This window comes from Metopolophium dirhodum, chromosome 7, assembly GCF_019925205.1.
Source record: "Metopolophium dirhodum isolate CAU chromosome 7, ASM1992520v1, whole genome shotgun sequence".
Lineage (NCBI taxonomy): Eukaryota > Metazoa > Arthropoda > Insecta > Hemiptera > Aphididae > Metopolophium > Metopolophium dirhodum.
The window spans coordinates 31,902,220-31,923,487 of NC_083566.1; the positions used below are offsets into that span (position 1 = coordinate 31,902,220).

At 34.4% G+C, this 21,268-nt stretch overlaps 1 protein-coding gene across 3 annotated transcripts in view; it reads right to left on the reverse strand.

Moving 5' to 3' along the window:
* LOC132949281 (serine/arginine repetitive matrix protein 2) overlaps positions 1–21,268 on the reverse strand; it is a 145,146-nt gene that overhangs the window by 32,181 nt on the left and 91,697 nt on the right. The window contains exon 1 of one of the 3 annotated variants that reach the window (XM_061020086.1): positions 5,747–6,170. The exons of the other annotated variants lie outside the window; for them this stretch is intronic. The gene's annotated coding sequence lies outside the window, so the exon portion shown is untranslated. Of the gene's footprint in view, positions 1–5,746; positions 6,171–21,268 lie in introns of those variants that run through there. 3 annotated transcript variants of the gene reach the window in all.

Here is a 21,268-nt window from a genome sequence, read left to right on the forward strand (position 1 = left end):
AAAAACGACCGATCGAGTTTCGTTCGTCATTTATTTATTATTATTATTATTATTATTATTATTTTATTTTTTTTTCCCCGTCAATACATAGGATATTTTATTATTGTATTCATATGTCATATTATTATTATTATGGATACCTACTACTCGTGCGGGGAAAAAATATTCGCCGGAAACTTTTTTTTTTCTCTCCCGGCGTACATCGTGTTATTATATAATTTACAATCGCACACAACTTCCATGCGCCATAATAATATTATAATAGAACATGTAAACATAAATTGGGTACACAATACACTATACTCTGGAAGCACTTCGTTCCGTAAATATTGGTTTCGTTTCGTTTACTGTTAATAATAATTGTTGTTACGTATAATTATGCCATCGCTATTATATAGTCACTATATACTGCCACGGAGTGTTTAGGACTATATTTTAGGTATACAATAATTAATAATTATTTTATACAACTCATTGCACACGGTATTTATAATTATTATGCAACACTGACGTTAACAATAATTCCACATCGTTGTTCTATAATATTATAATATATCATTATAACACACAGCTTCGTACGAATACGTTTAGCGGGACACCCATCATCGTGACGTCATTTATAATATTTTCGAACGTTACGGAATAACAGGATATAATATTTTCATGTTGCGAAAACACGCGGCTCACGTACGGTGTGTCACGTGTATTGTGTACATTTTCCGAGGGTATATATAGAACCGTTCATGCACACCAGCCCTACGCGTCAGTCGGGTATATACAGTACGTGGAAAAGTTATTTGTGACTTGACGCTGATCGTTACGTGACGACGAGTCTTCAACGACGCGACCCCACGAGGGTAGGTTTTCTCTAGGCAGAAATCTTCGACGTTTTATTTTTCAATCCCCCGTAATGATTTTCGGGATTTTCCGACCAAGTACATCAGTATAGATCGATATTACATTATACATAGGTACCATGCCGGTTAACCGTAATCCAGAACGAAAATATTGTATACAATGTAAATATGTATTATTATAAGTTGTACGTGTTGTAATACTGCGGAGCACCTTTTCACTGCCGAGTGCTGATAATTTATGTAGAAAAAAATGTTTTCAAAGTGCTATTATTTCAAAGGCACGTATAATTTATGAACAAACTGTGGCTATTTAACACGGAACTGCGCTGAAAGGATCCGGCGATTATTATTATCTTTAGAGTCCCGCACCGAACACTTCAAGAAATACTTAATTTATTTTCGTTTACCTAACACAGTTGTTCGTTCACTCAAGTCTTTTAGTTGCAGCGTACGGTTGCTGTATAATAATAATGTAGAAGACACATTCGGCAGTCATCGTTGGTCTTTAACTTTCTTTTCTCCGTCTTTACATCAAAATAAATTAGATTGAGCAGAAAAGCGTCTCACCACATAACAAACGAAACGATCAGCCAAAATTATAGCACATTCTCCGAGGCGGTGAAAAATCAGAACAACGTGAACGAAATTCCTTTAATTCCTTTTGAAATTTAAGCTGGCTTCCCTATAATATGTATTATACTTTATTTAGCTTGGTGTACACTACACCGTGCGTTTTTTGTGTATAACTGTACAGACGGTCTCGGGGATCGTATTTTGTTTTGATAAAATATGTCTATCGTCGTCGTAGCCAGAACACCAGTGCGTATGATGGAGTCGTCGACGGCCCCCCAATAATAACGATATCCCGCGGCGATGTAGAGTACACGCAGTGACGACCACGATTGGTAATACATAATAACAGACCCTCATGAAGTAAGCAGCACACAACCGTAACAGGCACATAATATGATATATATTATTATAATAATATCCAACAAATTTGTTTGGTAGCAGTGTTGAATTACTCCTGGACCGACCTTGTTGGACTTTGTTTTCACCGGGAGAGCTTTTCTTGAACTTTTGTGCTACCAACTATACTCCGACTCTCAGTTGGCGAAATTTTTCCCAAGTAAAAAACATTGTTGGCCAATTAATCCAACCCATTTCAACAAACTTACGGAGCGGTCTAAAAACGTGCGACAAAACGAGCTCGACATTTTTTACACGGGGAAAATTTGCGCAGTTATGTCGAAATGCATATACATATTCAATATTATGGTATATGTTAATTATTAATACCGCTGGTAAGTAATCGACAAGTGCACACTATGCTTAGGTGTGTATATTTTACATTACATACCTACTAATAATAATTATACTCGTAATTTTTTGCAGCGTAGGCTATGGCAATAAAGTATAATACCTATAATATTACGAATTATGATATTTTGCGGTTTTAGGTATATTTTTGCGGTTCGCAGAAACAATAATCGTTTCAGAATTATTAATGCACAACTATTGAAATATGTCTTATAGCGGATGCTTTCAAATGTGGACACCTAATATGAATAATTCTCCACTAAAAAATACGAGAGTAATATTATGTTGATAATAGGTTATATCTTTAGGTTTAAACTATATGTGCGGTAAGTCGTTATATATGCGTATAAAATCATTAACAATCATGGGAATAAATAAAATAAATGTTCCAAATTGTACGTGCTTTTTGTGCTTTAAATATATATACATAACACAATGGACAAATTTGGGCTAAAATTAAATCTAGTTGAGAATATAATTATACAATTTTATTTTCAAGCTGTGCGTATTGAATAAAAAAGTAATAGGTACTTAATACAAATTTAAAAATACGTATTTATTCACAATTCATTTTTAGAACGTTATCAATATTCAAATCCCGTATTTTTTGTTTTTTTTTTTTAAACCTCACTATCTCGTTGCAATTTTTAGTCCAAAATACAATGAACAGATTTTTTCCTCCGATCCAATAATACATTATGTTTTGCACGTTTAAGCTGTTACCAGAATCTCAAGTTTATATCAGCCACGTTTCTCGATGACCGCACTGACTGCATATTACATAATATACGGTCCTAACACGGCTATACAGTATGTTAATACAGTATAATATTAATCTGTGCGCTATAAATTACAGTTCTTTAAAATTTTATGTTTTTGCAATCATTCTCGTTTTTGTGCGTATCGTCGATCTAATAGGTAATATATCGACGAGAACCGACATAATATGTCTATAGAACACCGACCGTGGTTTAACGGGGTACTGGGTGGATATAAGAATAAGAGGGAGTGGACGATGACAACGACACGATCGAAATCCGGTCGGAAAGATGATGATCAAGGCTGCGTGCAAAACGCGGGCCTAGGTCGTACTATATATAGATATAATAATATTATGTACACATCGTACATATTATTATATATTATACTGTACGAGGCACTATCGTAAACCGTATAAATATTAATGGGCTAACCCGTCGATAAATCGAAAAGATTACGTGACGAACTCGACACAATTTTTTCTCCATTTTTTGTTTTTTTTTTTTCGTACAACCAGTGCAGACGTGCAGCACAACGTTATATTATATTATATACACATACGATAATAATAAATAATATAATAATATCTTTTGTCCCGTTCGTATTATATACGGCGACATGCAGCAGATTTGAAATGAACAAAACGTTCCATTTAAATATAATATACATAAATCGAATTATACGTTATTACTTATCAATTATTACGATATACGTATAAATTATATACACACACACACACACACTGCAAGCACAGCAATAGGTTATAAGGTATGCAAAATACAAAATATGCACTCTCAGAGTGGTGCAACACTGTTGTAAACATGCACATGGCTTCACATATTATTTTACGATGTGTACAATAATAATATATTCACCCATCAAATATATTTTTAATATGCGTATATACAATATTTTTTGTTACAACTTAGGACCACAGACGCAGTGGTTTAAAGACAAATCAGTACGTGTGTATAATGTGTATACAATATAGCAACAAATAATATTCTAATATGCGGTGTATAAAAGCGGAAAATGCTTTAATCGCATTTTGTTTATTTATTATATCAGAATCAGATAATATATTATATTACACTGTTATATTAAGACGCCGCCGTTACCCTACACGCGCAACATTTTTTTGAGCATTTATATAATCGCGTTTTCGCATAATGAACTATGGTTGCGTTTATAGTTTCAGCCGAAAACCTTTATCTTAAAGAGTTCACGACAACGATACGTGAAAACTCGGAAAGTTTGTTCCCGTCACGATAAACAGCGGATATGTTCACAAACAATAATAATGTGTTGAACAATTTTAAAATTACGACCTACGATTAATAGGTATATACTACAAAAGGTATACTACTTGCTGCAAAACACCAGCATCGGACCGTACAGACTTCTTTAGTTGCCGGGCGAGTTACGTACGTGTTATACCTATAGAAGACCGTGTAAAATACTAATACCTGTACCAATAAGAGAAAGAGACTGCGGGGGCTCTGAATAAGATAACTATTAATTATCGGATACCGTTTCAAAGTTATGGAAGAATAATGTTTTTCGTTTATTATTTAATTAATAAAAAGGTGTAGGCACCCAACACTAGTGCCTATTTTGTGTCCACCCCCCACCACATTTTTATTTCTTTAATCTGCCGATCGCAATTTCAATTATCATGGCACGTGTCCGCAGAGGATTTTACTAACTCGTCATGATATCTCCCGCAGATTTAATACCTATACACCACAAAATCGTATTTCACAGCATACGCGGAATAATAATTATTTCGTCGATTGCAACGATCGATCTCGACACGAGGCGTTCGTCGTCGTCGTCGCCGCCGACCCAGACAAAACCAGACCGGACCGATGTAATAACGCAGTAACCGTATTGTATTTTGGCCCGTTTTCAAAACATGACGATCGGACGAGCCATCGTCACTCCCGTGAGACGCCGAACGAATTTCACAAAGATAATATTATTATCATTATAATGTAGTCTTATCCTCAAAGCGCACGGCGAGGTGTACTACCGGACCCAAGGTCGCTTCGGCAAAGGACGTGCCCCGTGCTCGCCCAGAAAACTGCGTCGGACCGATTTCCGACGGCCAAAGACCACACGTAATATACGCGCCGCCACAGATAATATTATATAAATATGAAATATTATATTTCTCTATACATATTATTACAATCGCGGACAATATTATAATAAAATTGTACACACGCTAAAACCGTACGCACCTGTCGGCTGTCGCGTTTATATTGTTCAATTTATATCTATATTATAATAACACGGTCGTTTGTGGCCAGACAACGGTGTACGTGCCGTATGAATTATTAACGGGTTTTTTTTTTTGTTTAATGCAATACAAACACAATTCAAGTAGGTATCTGGTATTATACAAAATAATATAAATAATAATGCTTAACGTGTAATAATATTATGTATGTCGTTCACTGTACCTAAGTCAGTATGAATACACGGTGGTATAGTAATAAACGATCCCCGATCTGATGAAACGCAAACTTAAAGTTTTTACATAAAAACGATTTATTGCACGCGCCCGAATGCGACGAACGTTTTACGAGAAAAATCTCGTAATCTGAATAGTAATATAATATACGGACAAAACAATACGACGACGACACTAACCGTCGCTGAATTTCACGCGATCGAGCCACAGACGTAGAAAATCGCTCGCTTTCTCGCGCTCTCTCTCTCGTTATGCGACGCGCAACGTGCACAAACGAGAGAAATAATTGATTTCTCGGCCGGCGGTAAAAAATGAAAACAAAAAAATTAGGTACCTTTGAAAAAGGTTTCCAAGACTTCCATCGTGAGGCGTCGGCGGCGGCGGCGTAGGCGATTGGCGATAATGCGAATTTCGGTCGACCGTCCTTGCAGAAACAGTAGCGACGTCCGTTTTCGGCGTTCGCGATACGCGCACATTGTTTCGTTCCGAAGCGGCGGCCGACCGACCGACCAGACGATGTGGTTGGACGGCGTGAAAGGGTGTGTAAATGAAATAAAAAAAAAAAAACGCTACGGTCACGAACACGTCCCGTGAAAATATTAAACGAAACAATCCCGCGGCGGGGAAAAATAAATTATAAAATTGAACGCACAAAAAAACACGGACGACGAGTACGAGACGACGAGCGAACACCGCGCGACAACACCGACCAACACGGACGCGCGGAGTGTAATGGTCGTCCGTCGCAGCAGTACTGTTGTAGTAGTAGTGGTGCTGTAGTAGTGTGGTGGTGTGTACTGTGTAGTCGTCGTCGTCATCGTCGACAAGCGCGTGCGCGCACGCGCGTTACGCATGCATCGCACGAAAACACTCGCGCCCGCGCGCGCTCTCTACGGCATTAAGGCGGTGGCGGCGGCGGTAGCGGTGGTGGCGGACGTACGGTATACGCGGTATATGCGGCGGCGGCGGCGGCGACGACGACGACGACGACGACGACGACCGGACGAGAACTAGGCCATGGCCCACATCGCTCTCGCGCGCGCACACTGTACGTGCATATTGTAAATTATAATATTATATACGTATAATATATGTATATAAATGTGGGTGTGTGTGTGTGCAGTGTGCACAGGTATAGTATCGCCACCACGACGACCTTCGGTTTTTACTGGTTTTGACCCCGCCGCCGCCGCCGCTACGCTTCTTGGTGTTCGTTTTCAGCGAAACCGGTTTGTGTTATTGCTCGCCGCGAAAACGCGCACGGGCCCGGACCACGGGGTTCGCGGCCTACGCGATCGCGTCCCGGGGGAGCGGACCGGGCAGCCGCGCGACGATCGATGTTTGCGTGCCGATAGCGATAATGATAATTATTATTATTATGACGATATTATTATCCACCTATCCTAGTAGTATCCTACGACCGCTTTCGACCACGCGCGCGCGTATTGTTTTCGGTTTCGTATAGGTTACCCCTCCCCCCCGGACGGATATATCGCTCCGACAGACTTTTGCTTTCCGGCATCGTATAATATTATAACTTATAAGCAATCGCAATCTCGAACACGCCGCGCTATATATTGTGTACGATTATGGTCGCCGAGACGGTTTCATTATAACGAACACACGACCATACACGTCCGCAGGACACACTCGTTATACAATAGAATTCATTGAATAGTGTATATTTTATACATTTTTATATATTTGTTACATTTTCATTTTTCAGACATTTCTATTATCATTTATACTCTAGAAAAAATCATTTTCGTTTCAATAGTTTGATATTTTCATTGATAAGTTTCAAGTATTTGGTCGTTCGATTTCAATTTAACAATATTATTTTGAAAATATAAATTGGGCTCTGCCCCGTTATTGTTATTAAGTAAATAAATAAATAATAAAAAAAAAATTGAAGTATTTCTAGGAAATAAATTATAATAATATAATATTTCAGCTGAATGTGTGGTGAACAGGTAAATGCCATTTCAAATGGAATACAAAAAATTGTTTGTGTTACAAAAGAATAGCATAAAATACTAGTAAGAAAAGATCAAAACTAATATAAGTAATCCCTCAAAGAATCTTCCAACTGATACGGAATAATAGTTTGTGGAGGAGAAGGAAAATTAATTTTTTAACACTCTAACGTGATTTTATTGAACATGACAGAACACTTAGTTCTCTCTACAGTAGAGTAGCTGTAAAACACGAAATGCTCATGAAATTGAGTAAAAAGTTATGCAAGGAATTTTTTTAATGTTATAGTTTTATAAGTGTAAAAAATTATATTTAAAATCTATAGATATTTTTCTAAAAAAAACACTGTTTACCAGCACCAGTTTTCATGGCGCCACCATTATAAGGGTTTAATAAATCTAATGCTGAAATTCGTATTTTATTACTAGTCTAATTATTTAAAAATAAAATCATATTATACACACAACATCTCAATATTCAGCTTTACAAATTGTGTTTCCATTTTTCATTTATTATCTATACATTATATAATTCTAAAAATACGATTTAGCCACTACGATATCAATACCATACTTCGTGATCGGTGGAATCTCACAGGACAAGGGGCCCCCGGTGTTTCCGTCATCTGTTCGCGGGGACGATACCCCTCCCTCTTGCCGGTACGCGCGCCGTCGCATTATTCCATCGGGTCGGAACAAAGATCTATCGATCAACAACCAGTGCGCGCGCTTGGTATCCGTAAGGTTTAACGTGAAAATAAAACTTTACGACTAATACGTACTCGTACAAAATTTAAACCAATTTAAATTGCGCTGAAGTTCGTTTTGTATACCGATCGCAACAAAAATCGATTATTATTATTAATTATTATTATATATTATATACTACACAGTACACGGTAAGTACGCATACACGGATTATTCTGATTTGTTAAAATTCTGATTTGTATGGAATATCAACTGAACTCCAAGTCATAAATAATTCAATTATAACAGAATTTAAGGAGTGTAGTCCTCGAACGATACAAATATATCTGAAAAATATGTAGATGCATATAGAAATTCGAAAAGTAAATAGTTTCTAAATTGTTCTACTTTCCACACTAAGGAGATATTGCATTTCGATTAAGAATAATATACTTATATATTTTTGTGAATTTAGACTTTTGAATCTATACGACTGTAATAATTATACACAATATACAATACATGTCATGTATATAATACGAAACATAAAATAGATTTTATATTTTGTAAAAATCGTCCGAATTGAGAAGATATATACTCAAACGAATATTACTGATAATGCGTGTATACTTTATACTAAAAATAGGTCCTTTAAATTAAATATAAGTTACTATTATAAAATGTAATTGACATAATCCGCCTTACGACATACTTGCACACACACCACACATGTCGCATATTATTATTATGGCCTATAAGGTAAATTAAAAAAAGTAATAACGTTCGCTTTCTAGTATGCTTGACAATGATGGTCGATAGTACAAATCGCCTAAATCTAAATCCACTTCGTCTTGTCTAATAACTATACTATTCCGTGCGAGATCTATAGTCCATTGGTATTCAAAACGTACCGCGCGATCACTTGCAGGCTGCTGCTACAGCGTCCTGACCTAGCACAAGACCGATGACGCATCGTTTAATTAATCGAATTTTTTCCGCTCGGTTTTCGATTGACTGACTGCTCCGAACTGGATTTTACGCGATAACCATCATCGTCATATCGTAATATTATAGGAGCAGGGGCTCGCCTCCCAAATATTTTCAAATCGATTATAACCGGTTGAGGTGTAATAAACTCATCGCGTAGGTATATAATAAATGCATTTCTCATTTTTTTTTTGTTTGTTCTAGCCGAAACGCGTATCATACTATCATACATATTATGGACACAAACTATCATAACATACGCGCGGTAATATTATTACCGTACGGTGCACATGCATTATTGTAATCCACCGCAGTGTACGGATGTTACGATATTATAATAATATTACATATTATGAAGTACATAATATATTATTACTATCTGTACACTGCCGTATGGAAATAGCGAGCATATTATAATATTCAATGGACATTATTCGTGACGACATATAGGTAATAATATGATAATAGAAATAAAAACGCATTCGTATTCTATTATAATATAATATTTTCGGTTGAATAATGAATATTTTGAATTCCGCGCCGTGTTGAATTTAACTAAATGTTTACCGCAGTTACAGCGTTCGGACAAGAATACAAGATACGACAATATACGACGTATAATGAACGCTGGTTAATGTTTTTTTTTTTTTTTATCTATATGAAGTATAATGTAAGCGCACATGCTACACACATACTCGATTTCAATAATACATTAAATACGAAGTCAGTGAAAAATAATGTCAAAATAAATTTTTGACTGTCGAAAGAACATAATATCTAACTTACGTTTGATTACGTATGTATATTGTATATAACGCAATAAAATCTAAACAAATATAATTTATAACCCCTGTAATCAAGTGTGCATCTTTTGATAGGTACGCTGTTTGCGGTTTTAATTGGACAATTTTCGCTCAGTAATAATTGTTTTATACACACGTACGAATTATTATTTTTAAACGCTAAACAAATATCACTTCAAACACAACTTGAGATACTTACATCATTTTCTATATTATTATGTTACTCGCACGACCGTCGATCGCGATGACGCATCGTCAGAACAAAAATATATGTCTGGTCGTCTTTTAACGCATAAAAGAGTTACACACGGTTACCTCGCATGTTTAATTGTCTCGACTAATATTGTATTCTTATTCCACAATATTAAGTTCAAATTATTACAGCTTGATATTAGAAGAACCCTCACACCGTCGGCCACGTGGTATGTATTCTATAATAGCATAGCGGTTGAAAATTTCGAATTCAATGATAACGTATGTAATATGTATACTTATTATTTATCGCCAAAATGGATTAACGCGATAACAGTATACAAACGTGCATTTCATTAATTTATTATAGCCTATAGATATAATATTATTATCAGTGTAGCAGTCATTTTAACGATAATGGCGATAATTATTTAAACGAAATACAAGAAAAACATTACACGATTTTACAAACGTAATATAATATAATAATATGTATAATTATGACGTGTGTTGTGTACACAATGCAAAATCGATACAATTACTAACCTAACCTAATACGTGTTGAAAACGTAATTTTATTTTTTTTAATACTTTTTTTTTAAATAACTGTGTCGAAGAAAACTATAATATGGTTTCCTTTTAAAAACCTAGAATAACAATATAAAGTGGGTAGCGCTGCGGCTGCGCAAGATCTCCTTATTGACGTATATTTTTATTCTGCCAACTGCCATATACTATAAATTATAATATTATACCATGTCAAACTTACTTATTAGTTATTATACACTTTTACAGTACAGATTTTAAATACATATTATAAAAGTAAAAAAAAATGTACGATTTCACAGGCGCAATTTTGGGGAGTAAGCCTCTCCAATATTAAAATTAGCACCCCCCCCCCCCCCCCCCCCATTGCCTCATATTGCTGACTACCCCAGTACCCCCACAGGTCTTTTTCATTTAAATATGTATAAAGCCCCTCCAAGTCAAAAACTGAAACTGCGTCCATGTAAAATTTATACTAATGCCGGGTTGCATCACAAAGCATATTTTAATGTATCAACAGTGATGACCGACGAGCTAATAATCTAATTAATTTAATCAATTTTTTGCAACTCAGCATAATCATTTGACTCGTTTTAAAAGTCTACACATATTATTATAGTACAGTGGTTTCCGAGGTTTCAGCGATGCGAAATACTAAAGTATTGATAAGTCCGCGACTTCAAAACATTTTAGATAATATATTATGTCTGTGGTAACCTGTGTGCGTTACTCTAATATTATAAAAACGACGTCGACCGATAATGACTCTGATTACAGCAATAAATGGAAGCAAAAAAACGTTCTCGGTCTGTTTGCTGCAAAGTGCAAGGGACCTGAATACTTTCCAAACGTAAAACTAGTATGTATTATGAATTGTATAATAATGTGGAATTTGGTGACGCGTCGTGTAACTCTTTAGTTTTTTTTTACGAAATTCAAAAGTAAGTCACGTTCAAATCTGGTTCAATCGATATTGCAGCGGCAGTCCAGTGCAACATCGCAGAAGTTTATAAAATATTATTACAATATTATCAGTCGGAGACGGCAGCAGAATACACGCAAGCCCCCGCGCCTTGGGGACCAACTAATTTTAGGAACGTTTTTTTTTTTTTTGACCGTTCGCCAAAACCGTAAAAAAAAAAAAAAACAGCAACGTCTACGCGTTTTTACTCCTCCAACGCGCACGCATGCGCACATACGTCACACACACGACGAAACAAACACGCGGTTAATGGAGCGTACAATATAAGGATTATTTTGATAGAGGCGACGCCGTCGGAAAACCGTACACCACCGCGGCGAGTAAAAACCGACACTAACTCTCGCGATCGAATCCTGAAATGTGTAAAAAAAATATGATGTTCATAAGTTATGCCTGTGAAAACAATGCAATATGCATACCTATATTATCATTGCGCGTACATACGGTCAGAGGGACACGCGTCGAGAGGATTTATTATTTTACATAGATCGTTTGCATGTAATATTATATATAATATAATTTATATACATGGTTATGCGCACACGTCGCGTCCACTGAACGCATAATAATATGTGTAATAATATTTTATATTATATACGGCCGACGGAAAAATAATTTCCGACAACTCGAGGAAGAGCCGGGCGCATGCTAGGCTCGGCGGACGGCGTTATATTTTCGTGCCTTTATAATAATGACAATAATGTGTGTGTGTGTGTGTGTGTGTGCCTACAATATACATTGTACACGTGTGCGAGGGGTGGGCAAATAGTGAGCGTCCCCGGTGGAACACGTGTACGCTCGACGGATGGGTGGGTGGTAATGTTTGTGAGAGGGTAAGTCGGCGGCCGTGTCACGAGTAGGAGGGGGACACACCCCGTGAATTTTTCGCTGAACCGCTCGCTCGTCAGCGTATATATTATGTATTATTATGATATGTACTGTTTCAGCGCTCGCATGAATAATTTAATATTTTATCGATATTCGATATTTTGTGTTGCGACGTTTTTCGGGAAGACATAATATGCCGATATATTCATTTCAGAACACGGAACTTGAAAAGCGAAAATATTTGATTTTTTTTCGACAAAAACGTAACATGATGTTGTAATGGACTGCACCAGTATTTTTATGTTTTACTATTATATAAATTATAATATACATAATATATATAAATAATAAATATATTATACAAACCTATATATACCCCAGACTTGTGTGTCGTCGTCTTGCATTCGTTCTATATTATAATGAAGTCCCACCATTTAGTTGAAACAGCTATTTTTGATTACTTGAAAACATTTATAATAATAATCCTTCGACCAGCTATATACACGTTGCCGAATCGATCTCGTTTCATCTCTTGCTTCGTGTATTGCTACCATGATTGATTATAAATACTTGTAAGCTACCATGTTATCGCGGGTAAAGTAAAATATATTATAATAACATTTTATTTCAATATACGTTAAATATTGTACTCGCTAAAGCGCGTTTTGTCTAATATTATATTAACAATTCTCTCGTATTCCCCTGTTTAGTAGTAATCTGTCAGTGATACACCGTACAAGAGATAGGCAACGTTTTATAGTCACTATAGGTACCACAACAGTGTCGACTCAAATCGTTTCCAAACTACTGCAAAAATATATCGAAAAATATAAATGCTATGCGTAAAAAAATCACATTGTATGGTATACACACACGGTTCGTATAATATTTTATAATGTATAGAATATTATAAATCATAATACGCAAAAAATTGTGTTGTACCCACGTAGTATTCATATCATTATGATGTCTATTATACGACTTTAAGCTAGAAGTTCCCAACCAAGGTGCCGCAAACTATGGGATTGAGGATGCCGTGAAATGATTTAAAATATAAAGCAATCGTACAAATAATTTTTAAGAAAAGCGTACCAATGTGTATACGTCAACATAATATTATACAACAGGAGAAACGTGATTTTATGCGATAATCTGAGGAAAAAAAAAGTATTTTAATCTTATAAATGTACGTTAAATTTGTTAAATGCATTCGTTATTTATTTATTTTTGAAGATTGAAAGATTTCTATACAGTTGGCATATTTGAGGGGGCAAATCTGCAACACCTTCGAGCCCCTTCCCCTTCGCAAAATCTCAGAGGAGCAAATGGGTGCCGTGAGTTGAAAAATGGCTGGAAAAATGGGAACCTTAGCACCTAAGCAGTAGAGCACGTAATACAGGCGTACAACTATGCGCATGCGTATTGAATATTGTTATAATATAATACACGGCGAATTACATATAACCATATAGGTACCTAAATATAATTGAATATTATATTATTGATTGCACTAATGTGCCAAGTACCGGAGTACCTATAATACAGCGATACCTAAATATAATACGCGAACGGCGGTCGCGTTTTCTCGCATATTATTAATATTCGAGTGGGCACGGACACGAGGCGACGGCCGTGTGAACTTGGCCGCACCGTTTCCCCACCCGCGCGCGCAGCCCATCGACAATCGTTGTTCTCCGCGACGGCGGTGACCGCGGGCGCCTCACGCGGCGTTATTTTAAGCGCGCGCGCGTTTGCTCTATACATCGCGCGCGGCCAACAACAGCACAACAACAACAACAACAACAATAAATAATAACAATAATAAATAATAACACTATACCTATAACGTTCGACAGAAACGGAACACGTCAACAATGTCGGAGCTGGTGTTGACGGTGTGCGCAGACATAATATATAATCGTCGGCCGCTGTCCATTGAAGAATAGGTACTTGTATTTTTAGAAAATTATATTATGATATATATATATATATATTTTCTCTTAGAACTATTTTTCTAAAATGTTCCGTAAAAAAAGTATTTTTTAACGATCAAAATAAATACAAAACTAAATATTCAGAAACGTACCTAGTTAAAATACCGACTTCATATACGAAATATATTAAAAATCGTATTTAAATAAAAATACTTATTCGATTACCTATTCATAACAAGGCTGACGGCATATGGTATAAAGTTGTTGTTGATATAGGTAATACGTGTTGGTGTTCATCGTTTAAATATGTATAAATTCTGTCCCGGCAATTATTGGGAGGTGCAGAAAGGGTAACATTTTTTTAACCATAACGATCGAACGCACATTAGCATTTTATATTATTCACGTCTCGTGATACTCTCGTCGATCGGATGACAGCGATTTCGTATTGGTGTCCTCGCCAAGCAAAAAGTTGGGTTTGTTTATTGCAATTCGGAGGAGAATAATAACTCTACATACTCTGAGGGGGAGGGGGAGGGGGTGACATTCATTCTCATGCTGTTAAAACTGTACGTGTAAGCCCGCTTTTAAATCTTATAATGTGTATTACGTATAGGAATGAAAATAATATTATTATTATATTATAATAATATGCCGATGGGATTTCGTAATTCGTATCGCGTAGCACGTGGTCAACACACTCGACAGAGGCGATTTAATACAAAATAATAAAATTGCAGTCGTATGGTCGACACAGCAGCTGCAGCTGTTGTTTGGCTTTGGCGAGTTCTATAATTTCGTCCGCACGACCGAGCGAAAATGTATTTATCGAATCGTAAACACGTATAATATTCCGTGTAGAAATATGTATAATATATGTACCGCGTAAGTAAAATGTTATACGTAAGACTTGTACGATTGTACGACTGCGCCACAGTTCTCACTAGTTATATTGCGCATTTCTAATGCAAATTATAACAATTTTGTTTTTACGACGAAATCAAAAATCCCCATGATGCGCTGCACGATGTAGAAAAAAAGTTGGCGAGCGCCAAGTTATTGTTCGAACGACTGAATAATATTGTCGAAAGCTATCCATTCAAATAATATTATCATATATTATTATATACGTATAGACAGAGCCGCTATAAAATATTATATTGTACACACAATATTATTTATACTAAATGTTATTAATTGGTACGAAAAAAAATAATTTTACTGTGTTAACATTATTCCAACAACAATGCCGAATCGTTTGCTTACAATGTTTAATTAATAATATATAATATATGTACATCATTCAGACTATATGGTATTATAATATATTATTATTATATAACATCAAACATGAAATTATAAATTATAATGAAATGCATAATAGTACTATGATATAGTTCAGTGTTCACAATTATTTTGGAAACCAATGTTAAATAATACCTATATTAAATACCTACAACGTAAAATACTAATATCAGTAATAATATGCTATCTATATTTCTTTATTTCTTAAACAATATGTGTAACATGTTAATTATTTATCTATTAGGAGATATATTATTCAATATATAATAGTATATTATTAATTATCAATGAAGTATTAATATATTTTTTTTTATGTACAATAAAAACTTGTCAATATATAATTTTTTTTTTTTTTTTTTTATTGGGTAACCCGCGGCAACATAGGCCATTGGGTGTGGGGAGGGCACTGTAGGTTTTTTATATTGGGTAGGTTTGGTAGGTTTTATATTGGGTAGGTTGGTACACGTGTGTGTTGTGTTTGGCAGAATTTCTAATGGGGCACCCGTAGGTTTCTGCCGTGCCCCGGGGTGGGGGGATGGCGGCACTTGTTCTCCGGACACCGTGACTTGCACGGAGAAAAATGCCGCCCAGTGGTCGAGGATCGAACTCGGACCGGCTGTGCCGAATCCGTCGCGTTAGACCACTCGGCCACCTCGTCCCCCCTCAATATATAATTATACCTACGTCATACGCACATATAGTTATAACTTATAAGCAATACCTACTCTATGATCTATATATATCAGCAATAAATTATTATCATTATTTTTATATTAATTATATTATCGAGACATATGTATTATCATAGACAATGTTTGATGACAAACCAAGTCAACAGATAAAAAAATAAAATGAGAACAATTATGTTGGTTTGTACTGATAATACATTTTAATGGTCAGAGAATACAAAAACAAAGAAAAATTGTCAAATTTATCTTTAATCGTTTTGAACACTCCAATATACGAATAACTGCCGATAAAAAATGATTCATGAAATTGTAACAGATATTAATTGTACTTTGTAGGACACCTAACATTTATTGAAGGTTATTATCAATACAATAATACATGTTCAGTACTAAAAAATGTTATCATCAATATTGTATAAACACCAGTTGAAGCGTTATAACTTTATAAGTTATCACAAACCCTAATTAGTCAAGTTAAAATAATATATTTAGATATCTATATATAATGTATAGGGTAATGACCTATATAGTAGTTTCAGCCTTTAATCCTACTAAAAAAAGGTTCGTTAAATCGTAGGAAGGTATATCCCATAATTATAATATATTATTTACTCTACGCTCTATATTAATTAAATGTTATCATATCCTTGTGACTATTATACGGCTATATAGCCGATAATAATTTTTAGTTATTATAATTATTATATTAAAAATAGTAGGAATATTTAGAATACTATAATTATTATTTATGATTAATATTTAAAACTGTAGCTGCGGTGGATGATTCAGCAATTTACATCTGATGTATATTATCACAATATTATCTACAACGATCGATTTAAAAGAATTCACAATGAGCAAAATGTATTATCGAGAGACCTAGTTGAACACGTGTGTACCATTTAAATATGTGTACGCTGCAGTAATGAAAAATTGTGTGTACCGGTATATACAGAAGACAGAACACTATACTTAAACGTTTGATACCAACAAAACATCACAATACCTATTTGTAATAATTATTAAATAGTCGATAATTTCAAGGACGCTTTTTTACAAAATATCATAATTTTCTATTATCGCGGTGTTATTTTTTTTTTTAAATTTTAAATACAAAGTCGTAGTACTAAACTGAAAACGTAATAAATTAGTAGGACTATAATTACGTAAAACAATTACAATTTAGCTACAAAAGCGAAGAAACTACAGTAAAACTCGCTTAAGACGCTCTTTAAGGGACCATCTCTCTAGAACGTCTTAAGCGGGAAAGCGTCTTATGCGGGAATGAAACAAAATGATGTGGTTGAAATATCGAGTTAATTTTTTTATTATTAAACATAATTTAATGAGAAATACACTTATAAATTAATTATAATTACAATATACATACATACTTATATTTTTGTGCTACTGAATTTAATTTAAAAAAATATTATTATTACATACATATTTTATTATTGTTTATTAAAAAAATTATCTATTTTTGATTGTTTAAGGTTCTGACAATGCGTTTCAGCAAGAAAGTTTTCAATTTTATTAAGACAACCTAACATTTCTTCGGAATTTTCAACACAGGATAATACTTGCCGAATTTCCGATAAATGTTGCAAACCAGTATTTATTGTAGGAGTAGATACTGGAAAGTCTTGATCTTCTTCTTTTTGATCGTCGTCTTCTTTCTCATTGTCCACTAAGTTCGTATCAGCGATTTTTTCATAGGTTATTATTTCAAATAGGTATAGCGATAAAATAAAACGATAAGAACACGTGTAATACTAAAAATTCTATTTTTATTTTCACAAAACTACTAAAATTTATCGTAATCTGCTGAAAAAAAGAGCGTTCAACCCGATTAGACAGAGAAAAACTGAGCGTCTTAACAGGTGATTTTTAAATTGACTAGTATAGGAAATGTCTAGGGACCGACTAAAAACAGCGTCTTATGCGGGAAAGCGTCTTAAGCGAGAGCGTCTTAAGCGAGTTTTACTGTATTTACTTTTAAAGTGCAAATTTATCAAACCGTATAAACAACATCATGATTAAGGACCTTTTTTCTTACATTCAAGTTACTGGATTATTACTAGTATTATTACGTTTTTTTGCATTTTCTCACAATTTCTTAAAAATATCCCACAGAGCATAATAGGCGAGACGGAGAAACGAGGGAGGTCCATTTTTAAATTGCATTTAGTATTTACCCACATTCTATAGACCTTATTTTCACACTACTATTCGTAACTGGATTTGAGAAGAACGTAGGTTTTCATTTTTTCATCAGAAATTTTTATTTTTTAAATTATAAATTTTTATGATATAGACAAAAAAATATCCAACATTTTTCAGAAAATAATGTTAAAACTGGATGATGAATACGAAGAGTCGTGTACCTATATACATCAATATGCTCTAATAAGAAAGTACTATAATATAGTCTATACCTACTCTAAACTAAATGTTAAACAACGAAAATATAGTTGGCTGCCCTTTGAAGATATTTTTATACTCGTAGTCGCTAGCGTACACAAACATTGAGGAAAAAATATATTTTTGGTGTATACATTGTCTTTGGGAATAGGTACAATTTTCGATATAATTAATTGTTCAGTAATTTAAAACATTTTACGAAATTGCATTGTTGCATACTTACGTAAAAAGAAGTTTAAATATATTTTACGTGGTCGATGTTTAAACTATGAATTTCTTTTTTTGAAAGTTTTTATGTAGTTCGATATAATTACTTTATACTTTGCTATACATTTATGTGCAGCAAGTAAAAACAATCATTTCACGGAATTATTATACCCCCCTCTCTCCGAAGTACATAGTATACAAATGTTTTTCTTACTTACCTATACATTTTAATAAAATTAAAATATACTTATTTGCGAACAAAAAGCTCGGGGTAATACTAATATACCAAAGTCGATAGGTACTATAAATACATGCGAGCCAAATTTCGAAGAATACATTACTTATCGTTTATAAGCTTTTGAAAACCAAACTGCATAATATTATGCTGTTGGAAACTATATTACATAATGTAATGTATATCAATAAAATATGTACGGTGTGGCTTTAAGGAGATATAAGCACCCAGGTATTTTAAATTATGTATACACGCATGCGTTATACTGTCTACGTATGCGTTTTTTAAATTTCAAAACTAGTTTTTTTCAACTCAAACGCCGTAGCAATGCATGCTATACTGTGCTGCAAGAAATAAATGTTTACAAAGAAATAGCCGTCCCGCGGTTTTCTCTCTACAAAATGTCTTACCATAGTATCGCGCTGCAGTCGGACTGTCGTGAAAAGTGAGGTACCCATACAAAATATGTAATAACCGACAAATTTACCACCCATCATCGGCAACCCATCCGCAGCACTCGGCAGCATAATGTGTTATGACATAATAATATAATATAATATGAACTCGACGCAAACACGAATGCGATGGGAGAACCGTCCGCCCGCGATTTCGAAAAATTACACGAAAATAAAAATGCATTATTTTAAAAGCACCGCGCCGCACTCGTGGATAATATGATAATATAAAAGTCAACAAACCATTTGTTTTCGTTTTTAACCTCGTCGGTATCTGCTGCAGCTGTGAATAATTTATGCCGCCGTGTTTTGGCCATATCCACGCGCGCACGCTACCATCCTCGCAATAATATAATTGACCTAGTTTTAATTCGGTTCTATTTTTTCTATCTTTTCGCGAACCAGAAACTGTTGCAGTCGCCACGCGAAGGCAATACAATAATTTTACATACGCGGTCTGCGGGCGTTCGGGACACGTAAATACGCACGTCGCACGTGTATAATATTGTATAATACCTACATAAAGGATGTGTACCCTACACGCACGTCGCACAAAAACACACGTCGATTATAGAAAACGATGAAACGATATTATTAAAATATACCTATATACCCGTTATAAATATTACACATGGTCACATAGAGTAATTCACCGAGCGTCCTCACCCCGCCGTATTATCTATTTTAATAATATTATATTATATTTATTTGATTTCAGATTTTTGGACTTCTTTTATTATACTTAAAGGCCATATTATTCGCAAATGCTTATATTTTGCTTACCATATTTTAAGACGTATTGCGTGGACTGAAATACAGTATTCTGTGATACAAATTACTTTTTCAAATGAGAACCAACATTATTTACTATGAATTGTTGATCAGAAGATTTGTTTTGAAAATGTCTAAAAAAAAGTTATAGAATAGTCTTTAATAATATTAGAGTATTACACACAATTTAAAATGTAGTATGTTGTATGTAATATTTAGTATTAAAGTCAAGAAAGTTTTCACAGATTGTAAAATGTTAAATAAATAAATAATTGTAGTAACAGCTTTCAAATCATCAACGTGGCTCACTTTTTATATGTTATAAACTTATTATCATGGACGATGAACTAATTATTCTTCGTAACTACTTACTCAGAAACTACTCGTTTAAATTTCGATTTAAGTGCATTAAAATTTTCAAAAAAGTCATCTGGATGACAATTTACAGTAGAATATGGTATTCATCATTTGAGAAATAAAAGTTTGTATCACCCCAGGATACTCCTTATAAATGGTAAAAAAATCTAAGTATTCTGAAATATAGTCTATATACTGAAAAATTCCAAAAAACAGAATTTAAATAAATGTACTACTATAAAGGATAAAAAAGTGAGCATGATTTATTGGTGATTTATAATAAATTAATATTATTATTTATTACTATTATATGTGTGTGTACTTCAGATTATAAAAATATCCATATAGGTACACTCGAGAAGTCACGAACCTATTTTTAACGAGAGAAAAAACATCGGAAGTTGAAACCGTACCTATATATGTATATTATATTTATTGTATATTATTAAATATATATATACTATTATTGTACGGGATT